We start from the raw sequence: 13,985 nt of genomic DNA on the forward strand, positions 1-13,985 counted from the left end.
GGCATGGGGGTGATGATTCCCTTAGAAGCAGTGATAGTGTGATTCGATCTTAAGAAATCCGCTTAGATTCCAAAACTTGGGGGTTTGTGTAAGGGACTCTATGTTTGGGGTTAGTGGTTTGAGTGGCACATCAGTGTGTGGTTTACTGAGTGTGGAGGTTTATTGAGTTGATTAGTCAGCTTGTTGGCATCGGGTTTTGGGTTGGCATTGGTCACCTTGAGGATAGTCTTGATTATTGTAGTGATCGTGTGTTGATTAGGGAAAACTAAAACTAATCACCCGGAATGTGTCATTGAATTTGACGGTTAGAACAATACAGCAAATCTGTGTATTGGTTGATCATTGTGTATGATAAACATTTAAATACATTGTATATGTATATTATTTTGGAGGAGATAGGGGATGGACTCCACTGCTACAGCAAATTTGTGTATCAATTGAAGTATGGAAGTGTTTTTAATATAAAGTTGTGATTTCATTTGAACTGTTGATATTGGAAGTGTTTTTTTTATATGAGCTGTAGTCTCATTTAAATTGTTCGGCCAGGTTCTGAACCATGTTTATGATTTTAAATTGGTTAAGTAAAAGAAGGTGGAATGAAATTACAAAACCATGAATTTCTTTGCCTTATGTATTGATAGCACTGTTGTTATTTCTATTAACTATCATTATAGAAATGTTATGTTTTGTGTTGATTATGGCATCACCGTGTGAGTGATGGAGGTTGCTAGTGTTATTTTGAAAAGGAATGAAAAAAATAAATTATTCCTAGTGTTATGGCCTTTTAAGGACATTGTTAAAAGGAAAAATGTTGAGGATTTGAATTAATTTGAAAGTTATAAGAATTTCCAAACGAATAGTTTTTGGCAAATAAACTGTGGATGGTTATGTGTTATGGGTAACACCGTGTTTGTGAGAAATGTTTACAAAACTTTTGAGTTTCGCATGGAAAATGCAAGATTTATTTCGGAATGTCAACATTGAAAATTGGACTATCGTTGAGAAATGTCTCATGAACAAGAAAATAATTTTCTTTATATTTATACAGAAGATTTGCTTGGTCGTCTTGTTGGGAGTTATGGTTGTTGATTAGTAACTTACATGGAGTGCTAGTCGGGTGTTTTGGTGATTTATGTCAGGAAGAGTTCGGTTTTGTTGAGGCTTTCGTGCCTAAGTGCTGTCTTTTGGAACGTGTTTCCTTGGTAAGCCTTTCTTTTGTGAGAGTGAACCTAAGGTTTGTTGTGAGAATAGTTTCTTTCCTAAGTGCTCTGGAGTTGGGTGCTTTGTGATCGGTTGGCCTTGTATTTTGGAGTTTCCTTAATTTCGGGGACGAAATTCTTTAAGGGGGGGAGGTTATAGTGATCTCAGTTTTTCCTTTCTTTATTTTATTGTATTCCGGACTCGATTCCGTGGATGTGTTGTTGTCGTATTCTCATTTACATCCTTTACTCGTTGTATTTGAGTTTTGGGTTGTATTGGGCGTGTTTCGAACAGGTTGGTTAAGCTTTAGTCCCATTCCTTGTTGCCCGAATTTTTGGTGTTCCGCTCGAGCAGACCCTTTCGCGCTCGAGCGGAGTTTGCATACTTTCAGTATCTTGTGTGTCTGCAAAACTACTGTAGATGTGTTTTTCACGCTCGAGCGGGTCGCACTCGAGCGGGTGTTCGATGTCTGTAAAAATACTAGAGGAGTGTAATCTACGCTCGAGCGGGCTTTCCTTTGTGCTCGAGCGAGTGTAATTTGCAGTTGTGTCTTGGCGCTCGAGCGGGTATTCTTGCGCTCGAGCGGGTCCAGTTTTTGTATTTGATGCTCGAGCGTCCTATTCTCCGCTCGAGCGGGTCATACGTATATCAGTTAGCAGCTGGGTGATTTTAAATCATTTTTCACATTTCCTTTCTCTCTCTTACTTTTCTAAACCCTCTTTTGAGAGCTCCTCTCTCTAGAATACACCTTCTCTCAAGGTTTGATCTAGTTTGAGTGATCTTCGACCCTAGTGCCTTTGTAAAAAGTGTAGGGCTTGGTGTGGGCTTTCGATCAATCCGAAAATCTTGAGGTTTGGAGCATTTCGAAATTCTTCATCTTCTCCATTTGAGCTCCGAATTTGAGGTAGGGATTTCCTTGTTTTTTTACAATGCTTCGTCTATAAATAGACTTGTGATAGTTTTGTATTGCATGAAAATCATATCCATGTTGGGTTTGTTTGAAAATCATGAGGGTGAACCTAGGGTTGGTTGTTTGAAAATGGGTTTGTCATCATTGATTGTGGTTTGGACTAATTGGGGTGTAAATTAGTATATCATTGTTGAAAGAAGAAAAAGCCCTAATTTATATTTGATTTGATAAACTAAAAGAGGGGTTTTGTTCTTTGGGCCAATACATATGTATTTTGGGTCTCAAATGAGGTTATTGTTGTTTGTTGTTGGTATTTGAGCCTTTTTGGTCAATATTGAGAAAGAGGGAGAAAAGCCCTAATTTACTGTTATGAATTAATTTGCATAATTGATTTGGAAAGTTATGAAAGAATGAAATTGGTTTTGTGAAATGGGAAAAGTGTTTTTGGAATAAGTGGTGGAACAAGTCGATTTTGAAAATGGAAAATGAATTTGGGAATTGAAAGATTGTATTCTTGAGTATTGAATACACACATTTGGGGTTTTACCTTTACTTATCATATTAGCGTTGTTGTTGGGTTTAAGATCTCACGATAGTTGAGTCTTTTAATAGATGTACTGAATACATGCATCTAGAGGTTTTGTCCTTGGTCATCGGTGAAAGATGACATTGTTGTACTGAATTGTTGTATATGCATTACATCAGTGTCAATTGAACATTATATGTAATGAAGTGCTAAGATACATTATATATGTATAATGGTTGGGGAGGAGATAGAGGACGTACTCCAGTGTGTGGGAGGAGATAGGGGATGTACTCCACATACCTATGTGTTTATATACTTTAACACATTGCTTATGTATCTTGATAGTTTATGTGTGTGCATTACACTTGTTGGTTATGCCCTGTTGTATTGTGATTTTTGGTGTTATACCCTGCGCTTATAATCAGAGGTACCATTACCTTCCAGCTAGCACCTGGAGAACTGACTGCGCTTATAATCAGAAGTACCGTTACCTTCTAGCTTAGCGCCTGGACAACTGATTTAGCCGATAGAACAGAGTTTTTATTGTTGTTATCTCAGTATGCCTGAGTATATTATGGATTGCGATGGTTACAGTTTTGGAGGGCCAAGTTGCCTCATTTGTTAATTATATGCATGTTGATGATTTGTTGTCTCCTTTTTATTAAAGGCATGCATGTAGAGATATGAATGTATTGGAAACAAACCAAAATGCCATTTTCAGGATTTTAGGAAATGTAAAGGAAATTAAGTATTTGAAAATATGTTTTGAGAAAGGCAAATCTGTTGTAAGTATGGAAAATGGGAGAGAAATAACGGGCTTAGTGAAATTGTTTTTCTAAGAAATGTTATTGTCACGAAAGTTCGGGAACAAGGGATAATGAAATGAAATGAAAGATGAATCGCTTATAGCGCTGAATGGATTGATTGTTTTAAGAAAAGTTTATACTTATGTATATTTTTGTATAAACTGCCCCATTATTATTCTAGTACGAGATTGAACATTCATGATCATAGCTATCTGTAAGTTGTTATTGTTGAGGATCATGTTGAGGATCATGTAGAGATCCCTATTTAAGATAGACTATTTATTGTTGAGGATCATGTAGGATCATCTAACTTTTCTATATACTATTTAAGATAGACTATTTAATCACATAAAAAAATAGAAATTATATTTAGAGATTATCGTTATATATTATGTTATTATATACAATTATAGCTGTAACAAATTAACTATAATATATATGAAAAGTTATATTAAGCTTTCATTTTCAATTGATTAAATTATAATTAACAAACTAACAAATAGCAGTAATGGTATAATGGGATAGAAAGAGGGTAAAAATAAAAAACACAATAATATTTAAAAGTTTTAAATTTATCTAGTTATACAAAAATCTAATGTTATAGTAAAATATTGAAATTTCAATAAATTTTCACATTTTCTATAAAATAAAATGACAATAAAAAATAAAAAATTTCATACTCATTTTTTTTTTACTTCAATTTTATGGTCTTTATTGAAGAAAACAAAATCTAATCAAAATCTTTGGCACAGAACAAACATAGATACTTCTATTGTAACCATAATCACCAATAATTTTTTTCCACCATGCAAACTTGTAAACAAACACATAAACCTCACTAAAACTGAAACCAAAACCAAACCAACAGCAGAAAAAAAGAATCACATAAGGAAAAAAAATAAAATTAAAAAACAAATAAATTTATCGAGTAGGCGAATGTTATTTCCAACAACTTAGACCTCACCTAACCCAATCCATTAGCCCCTTTGCCGGTGCCCGCGAAGTCTAGGAGTTGAGATGACTAATCAAATTATTCTTTAAATGAGACTTAAAAATTGATTAATTTGTCCCATTAAGTGATTTAAAATTTTGATATATATACATCAGAAAAATAGATAATTATATTACTAAATCATAATTCATATTTAGATATTGTCATTTTTTTTTTTAGATTTATATCGAAATTATTATCTTTTTTATTTTTGTGTAGTTTCTATTTGTTTTTTTTTTTCAATTTATTTAAGCTGGAGTTGAGGGTTTCTATTTTTTTTAATTTAATTTATCTGTAGTATCTATTTGTTTCTAATTATTATTATTTTAATTTATGATTTTCAAATGGAAAGATAACATAAAAATTTCATAATCTCTCTATCCTAACCTCTCTCACCGATTTTCAAAAAAAAAATATTAAAACTTGTCTTCCTTTTCTCTTTCCCAAAAAATCAGATAATATTTTTCATAAAAGTTATGGATATCTATTTATATCTTATATATTATATTATAACATAACCAAAAAAAAAAAAAAAAAAACTAAAATCAGATATATAAATAGATAAAATTAATAAATTTGATTTTTATTTATTCAGTCAAAATCTTTCTTTTGCCTCTCATTATCCAATTTTAAATTTAAAAAATCTTTAAAGTTTATCTAAACAAATATAATTTGAAAATATCTCCCACTATCATACTTTAAATCAATAAAACTCACATGTCTATCACATATCTAACTCACTAAAATAATTAAACAAATAAATCAGTCAATAGTTTTTTTTAATCTATTTTATAAATTGAGAAATCAATAATTTTAGAAAAATGATTAATTTATCCAATTAAGTGATTTAAAATTTTAATAGATATACATCAAAAAAATAAATAATTATATTACTTAATCATAATTCAAATTTAGATATTGTTATATTTTTTTGAGATCTATATCTAAATTCTTATCTTCTTTATTTTTGTATGGTTTCTATTTTTTCTTTAATTTATTTTAGGTGGAGTTGTGAGTTTCTATTTTTTTTTAAATTTAATTTATCTGTGGTTTCTATTTGTTTTTAATTATTATTATTTAGATAATTTATTATGCGCGTTAAATATGTGAGTTTTATTAATTTAAAGTATGATAGTGAGAGATATTTTCAAACCATATTTGGTTAGATAGACTTTATAGATTTTTAAAATTTAAAATTGGATATTGAGAGGCAAAAGAAATATTTTAACTGAATAAATAAAAATCTAATTTATTAATTTTATCTGTTTGAATATTTGATTTTTAATTTTTTGTTGTTGTGTTATAACATAATATATAAGACATAGATAGATACTCACAATTTTCATAAAAAATATTATTTGATTTTTTGGAGGATAGAAAAGAAATGCAGGTTTTAATTTATTTTTATTTTTTTGAAAATTGGTGAGAGAGATTGTGAAATATTTATGTTATCTTCCCATTTGAAATCCATAAATTAATGAATAATTATTATTTCTAAAATAATTAAATAAATAAATCAGCCAATAGGTTTTTTTTTTAATTTATTTTATAAATTAAAAAATTAATAATTTTAGAATGAGAGTTTGGAGCTCTTAGGAGGCTTCTCATTAAAAACCCCCTTTACCTTATCTATCTACTAGTGGTAACCCGTGTTATGCTCAAAACTTTATAAATTAAAAAAAAAATCATTATAATTATCTTGAAGTAATTTAATATTTTATCTTGCGGCATACATGAAATTTATAAGTTAACTTTTATGTTTATAACTTTTTAAATTATTAGTTTTAAAAAAATTAGTATATATATATATATATATTTAGTGCAATTTTGATAATTTGTATTTGAAAAAAGTTAAACCTGATTAAATGAGATTCACTGAGTTATGACATAACTTTTCGTATTATGAAAATATACAAATTTAAAAGTTATAATTAAAACAAATATATAATTTTATTATTAAATATGAAGTGAATTGATATTTAACAATAATTAATATAATATTTCTATTATTAATCCAATAATTTAAGTTACGTTTCTTTTGATTTCAATTTCATAACTAAAAATATAATACGAATATAATACACATACGGATTTTTAGTCTTTATGAATAAGAAAGTTTCAAAATATTTTCAATTTTCATCATTTTCTTTTAATTTTTTTTTATCTAATTTGATTTTAAATTTGAAGAAAATTTTTGATTTGATATGAATTACTTTAACTTTTTCATTAAATTTTTATCAATTTTTAAAAGAATTTTCATTCTTATCCCTATTTTTTTTTCTTTTCACCAATTTTGATGGAAAAAACAATAATTTTCAATGTTTCATTTTTTTTAAAGTTTTCTCAATTTATAATTTGATAAAAAAAAATTATTAAGGGTTGAAGATTCTCTTAGTTGGAATTATAGTGAAATAACATCTTGAAATAGTCAAAATTTGAGTATGTAATTGGTTGAAATGTATAATTTAGTTAATTTTCTTCTCATATTTGTATAAAAATTGACACTTATGACTATATCATTATAAGTTGGATTGTGGAAAAAAATTTGGGATGTCAAACATTTTCTATTTATAAATATCCTACATATTAAAAAATGGAAAAAAAAAATATGTGTAACTTTTTGATATGTGTCTATCAGTTTTATTATATGGATATAAACAATTGATATTTTAATTTAAAAAATTAAAAAGTAAAAAAGAATAGATTGAATTTTTTAAAGATAAAAGAAATCATTTAACTCTTCTATATACTATTAAGATGGACTATTTCAATTTAAAAAAATTAAAAAGTAAAAAAAAAATAAATTGGATTTTTTAGAGATAAAAGAAACCATCTAACTCTTCTATATACTATTACGATGGACTATTTTAATCGCATAAAAAAATATAAATTATATTCAGAGATTATCCCTATATATTATGCCATTATATACAACTATAGTAGTAACAAATTAACTATAATATATATGAAAAGTTATATTAAGCTTTCACTTTCAATTAATTGAATTATAATTAATAAACTAACAAATAGCAGTAATGGTCGATGGGATAGAAAGAGAATAAAAATAAAGAACATAATGATATTTAAAATTTTTAAATTTACCTAGTTACACAAAAATCTAATGTTATAGTAAAATCTTGAATTCTCAATAAATTTTCACATTTTTTATAAAATAAAATGACAAAAAACATAAAAAAATTTGATATCTTTTTTTTTTTACTTCAATTTTATGGTCTTCATTGAAGAAAACAAAATTCGATCAAAATCATTGGCATGGAATGGACATAGATACTTCGATTGCAACCATAATCACTAATAATTATTCTCTACGATGCAAACTTGTAAACAAACGCATAAATCTCACTAAAACCAAAACCCAAAGCAAACTAACAGTAGAGAAAGAAAATCACACAGGGAAAAAATAAAATTAAAAAATAAATAAATTTATAGAGTTGGAAAATGTTACTTCCAACAACTTAAATCTCACCTAATCCAATTCGTTAGCTCCTCTGCCAGTGCCTGTGAAGTTTAAGAGTTGGTATAGCAATCCTGGTTTTTTCTCCATTGTTTATTGTATTCTGGACTCGGTTCTGTGGATGATTGTTGTTGTCTGTATCGCATTTCCATCCTTTAATTCTTTGTATTTGAGTTTTGAGATGTGTTGGGCAGGTTTGTAACAGGCTGGTTGAGTGTTGGAACAAGTGGTTACTGTCCAGATTTTAGTTCCTTCGCTCGAGCGAGCTTTGGGTTTTAGTTCCCTCGCTCGAGCCAGGGTTCCTTCACTCGAGCGAGCTTTGAGTGGTGTGTCTCTTGGCTCGAGCGAGCACTCTTGCGCTCGAGCGTGCATCTGCGTCTAGTTTAGACCTGAAAGTTGTGTTTCTTCGCTCGAGCGAGCTTTCTTTCGCTCGAGCAAGCGAGGTCTATGTTTTGGGTTTCTTCGCTCGAGCGAGCACTCTTACACTCGAGCATGCTTCTGGGTTACAGACCTGAAGCTTCGTGTGGTTCGCTCGAGCGAGGCTTTGTGCGCTCGATCGAGGTTTCTCTGTGTCTGGTCGCTTGAGCAACCACTTCTTCGCTCGAGCAAGCCTCGACTATATCAGTTGACATCAGTGGGTTAAACATCACTTTTTTATCATCTTCTTTATTCAAACCCTAGCCCTGGCTATTTCTCTCTCTAAACCACCACTTCTCTCTACAAGAACTCTTGATCTAGGGTTCTCCTACACTACTTCTTTTGTACAAAAGCTTGAGCTTCACGTGGTCTTCGTTTTGATCTGAAAATCCTTGGATTTGGAGCATCTTGAGGTTTCATCATCTTCTCCTTTGAGTCTCTTCATTTGAGGTAGAGATAACTACTCATTTTTATGGGTTTTGACATAAATGTTAGTCATTTTGATTAAGTGGTTTGATTTGGAAATTTTGGAAAGTTAGGGTTTTGAATTTTAAATGTATAAAAGGGGGGGTTTTGAATTGTTGAGCTCCATGTGTATATGAGGTCTTGAAAATGGGGTTTGTGGGTTCAATTGGTGAAATTTGGTCTAGGATCAATGTTTGAGAAAAGGGGAAAAAAACCCTAATTGAATTTAAGTAATTAATTTGTATAATTAATTTGATAATTGTGAGGATACGAGATTGATTCGAAAATCATAAAATTAGATGGAATTGGGACTAGTTGGTGTAGTCGGTTTGATAAATCACTCACCTATGGAGAATGTTGACAATTTATCTATTTGATGAATTTATTATCTGTTTAGAAATAACTGCTTTGGGCTATCGGTGGAGGATGGTCTTGATTGTTGTAGACACTGCATGATGATTAGGTAAACTGAAACTAATCACCTGGAATATGTCATTGAATATGAAGATTGGAATGACACATTGAATATGTGGTTTATTTGGTCATTGTATATGACAACTTGTTTAAATACATTGTATATGTACATGGTTTAGGAGGAGAAAGGGGATGTACTCCACGGTTAGGGAGAAGATAGGGGATGTACTCCATGGTTTGGGAGGAGATAGGGGATGTACTCTATTGTTTGGGAGGAGATAGAGGATGGACTCCACTGATAATTGAGTTGGGCCTAGTGTCTAGGGTGAAAGTCTAGAAATCTTAAACACGTTTGAATAACGTAGACAATTAAGGTATTAACGATATGAATTGTAGTCTCATTTGAATTGATTTGGATAAATAAATGGAAATGGATTGAAATATGGTTGTAATTGTTGTTGAGCTATGAAAAGGGTATATGGTGGTTTAAAAAGTATTGACCTTTTGTCGAATGCTAATGTTTTAGTCATTTCTCATATCTTGTTTAGCATATATCTACTGGGCTTTGACTCACCCTATTTGGGACACCATTTTCAAGTACAGGTGACACGCCGCCTCCAAGGACTTACCTTGGGTGGCTGGAGGGTGCAGGCTTCTTTTTGTTGTTGTATTTATTGTGTATTACATGTAAGTTCAAGCCGAGGGCTTAATATGTAAAGAGTTAGAACTCTTCTTTTGTATAACCAAGTGTTGACTTGGAAAGTTGTAAGCTAGTAGGGCATTTACTTTTGTTGTCAACATGTAATACTTTTGTAAAGAATACTCTGATGTATAAATATATGATATTCCATTTATGTTTATGGATATGTTTTATGATGGGTTTATGTATTATTTTGAGGGCGTTACAGTTGGGATGACTAATCAAATTATTTTTTAAATAAGATTTGAAAGTTGATTAATTTGTTTCATTAAGTGATTTAAAATTTTGATATGTATACATCATAAAAATAGATAATTATATTACTAAATCATAATTCAAATTTAGATATTGTCATAATTTTTTAGATCTATATCTAAGTTTTTATCTTTTTTTATTTTTGTGTGGTTTTTATTCGGGTTTTTTTTTTTCAATTTATTTAAGATGGAGTTGTGGGTATTTATTTTTTTTTTCAAATTTAATATATCGGTGGTTTCTATTTTTTTTAATTATTATTATTTAGGTAAGTTATGACGTGAGTTAGATTTATGATAAACATGTGAGTTTTTTTGATTTAAAATATAATGGTTGGAAATATTTTCAAATTAGATTTGTTTAGATAAACTTTAAAGATTTTTAAAATTTAAAATTGGATATTGAGATGCAAAAGAAAGATTTTAACTAAATAAATAAAAATCAAATTTATTAATTTTATCTGTTTATAGATCTGATTTTTAGTTTTTTTTTTTTTTTGTTATGTTATAATATAATATATAAGATATAGATAGATATCTTCAAATTTCATGAAAAATATTATCTAATTTTTTTGGGGAAAAAAGAAGGAAGGCAAGTTTTAATATTTTTTTTTGAAAATTGGTGAGAGAGATTAGGATGAAGAGATTATGAAATATTTTTGTTATTAAATAAATAAATCAGCCAATAGTTTTTTTAATCTATTTTATAAATTAAAAACAATAATTTTAAAAAATTGATTAATTCGTCCCGTTAAGTTATTTTTTGATAGATATACATTAAAAAAATAGATAATTATATTACTAAATCATAATTCAAATTTAGATGTTATATCTTTTTGAGATCCATAGATAAATTCTTATCTTCTTTATTTTTGTGTGTAACCATAGTGTATAGGAGTAATTGAAAATGGTGCTACAGTAATTATGAGAGAAGTCAAAAGGGCTTGTTTTAATCTATTTTATAAATTAAAAAACAATAATTTTAGAAAATTGATTAATTTGTCCCATTAAGTGATTTTTTGATAGATATACATCAAAAAAATAGATAATTATATTACTAAATCCTAATTTAAATTTAGATGTTATATCTATTTGAGATCCATATCTAAATTCTTATTTTCTTTATTTTTGTGTGCAACCATAGTGTATAGGAGTAATTGAAAAGGGTGCTGCAATAATTATGAAAGAAGTCAAAAAGGGGTTTTTAACCAACAAGTCTTGTGGAAGCTCAAATATCCCAATCCTAATTTTCTAATTTTTTGATTTAAAAAAAAACTCAGCATTTATTGACTTCTCCCAATCCACAAACCCTGTTGACTTCTCTCATAATTATTATAGCATCATTTTCAACTTCTCCCATACACTATAGTTACTGATGGGATTATTAATTTTTTTTTTTATAAAAAATCTAAAAATAATAATCTGTATATTAAAAAATATCTAAAATAAATATAAATATCTATATTTATCTATATATTATATAAGGCAAAGGCTTCTGAGAGTTCCAAACTCTCATTCCACAATTGTTAATTTTTGTAATTTTAAAAATAATTCTAAAAATCTATATCTATACTATATATTAAGCAAAAGGGAGTTTCTAACCCCCAAGGCCTGTGGGAGCTCCAATATGTCAATCCTAATTTTTTAATTTTTTGTTTTTTTTAAAAAAAAATTAACCTCAGCATTTATTAACTTCTCTCAACCCACACGACTTTTTGACTTCTCTCATAATTACTGCAGTACCTTTTCCAAAATAAATAATTTGTATATTAAAAAAAATTTAAAACAAATACAAATAACTATATCTATATCTCTCTATTTATTTATATCTATTTCTAACCCATAAGTTTTGTGGGAGTTCCAATATCCGAACCTTAATTTCTTAATTTTTTTGATTTTTTTTGAAAAAAAAAAAACTTAGCACTTATTAAATTCTTCCAAGTCTTTTTAACTTCTCCAATACACACACTCTTTTTAAATTTTCACATACCTATTGCAAACAGTGAGTCTCCTTTTTGTTTTCTCCTTCTTGACTTCTCACTTTTACACTTTCAACTTCATTAACCATGTATGCAAACAGTAAGTCTTCTTTTTGTTTTCTCCTTTTTGATTTTTCCTTTTGTTTACTGTTTTAATATTATAGTTAAATAGCGCATAAAAATATTTGTGATTTATCTAGCGAATAAAAAATTATAATTTAATTTTTTAATATGATTGAAATTAGATAAATCTAAATCCTCACAAAGAGAAAAATGTGATTATAATTAGCTGAATGATTCTTTTTTTTAATGTGATTGTAGTTAGTTTAATAGTTCTTTTTTTTCATTTATTTATTTTATTATGGGAAAAATGTAATGTGATTGTAGTTTGTTCAATGGCTCTTTTTTTTAATATAATTGTTGTAGTTAGTTTAATAGTTTTTTTTTAATGTTATTTAATCTTTTTATTTACTATTTTAATTTTATTTTTAATATGATTGAAGTTAGATAAACATAAACACTCACAAAGAAAAAAATATGATTGTAGTTAGTTCAATGGTTCTTTTTTTTTTAATGTGATTGTAGTTAGTCAATGGTTCTTTTTTTCATTTTTTTTTATTATGGAAAAAATGTGATGTGATTGTAGTTTGTTCAATGGTTTTTTTTTTTTAATGTGATTTAATCTTTTATTTACTGTTTTAATAGTTTTTCTTTACAATTATTTATGAAAAAAATATGATTGTAGTTAGATAGCATAAAAATATTTGTGATTTGATTTGATTTTTTCCTGATTTGATTTTTAAAGTACCAATTATTGATAATGATTAGATTGTATTTTGAAAAAAAAAATTGTAATTGATTTTTTTAACTCACTATGTTTTTTGAAAAAAAATTATTGTGTTTTTTTAACTATCAATTCACTTGATTTGTGATTTGATTTTTAACTCACTGTGTTTTTTGAAAAATAAAATGGATTGTACTCATTAGGGTCACATAATGTACCAATCATTGATGATGATTAGATTGTATTTTGACCCCAAAAAAAATTGTAATTGATCTTTTTCAGTATGTTTTTTGAAAAATAAATTATTGTGTTTTTTAATTATCAATTGACTTAATTTGTGATTGATTTTTTTTAATTATTGATGATGATTAGATAGCATTAAAAAAATTATAATTTGTATGATTGAAGTTATCTTCTTTTATTTATAATTTTATTTTTTAATATGATTGAAGTTAGATAAACATAAACACTCACAAAAAGAAAAATGTGATTGTAATTTGTTCAATGGTTCTAAATAATCTTTTTTATTTACTATTTTAATGGTTATTTTTTTCAATTATTTTTTTTATTATGAGAAAAATGTCATTGTAGTTAGATAGCATTAAAAAAATTGTGATTTGTATGATTGAAGTTATCTCCTTTTGTTTATAATTTGATTTTTTAATATGATTGAAGTTAACTCACAAAAAGAAAAATGTGATTGTAGTTTGTTCAATGGCTCTAAATAATCTATCTATACTTCTATACTATATATTAAGCAAAAGGGGATTTTTAACTCCCAAGACTTGTGGGAGTTTCAATATCCCAATCTGAATTTTCTATATTTTTTATTTTTTATTTTAGAAAAAAAACTCAACATTTATTGATTTGGTCAAAATCTCCTGATCAGCATTTATTAACTTTTTTCAATCCACATGTCTTTCCACATGACTGCATTTATTGATTTGGTCAAAATCCTCTGATCAGCATTTAAAATTCCCTCATACAAATAATTATATATACAATCTGTGTATAGTTACTGCAGTACCATTTTCAATTTCTCCCATAGACTATGGTTAGTGATAAGA

This window comes from Camellia sinensis, chromosome 4, assembly GCF_055761805.1.
Source record: "Camellia sinensis isolate YWXY chromosome 4, ASM5576180v1, whole genome shotgun sequence".
NCBI lineage: Eukaryota > Viridiplantae > Streptophyta > Magnoliopsida > Ericales > Theaceae > Camellia > Camellia sinensis.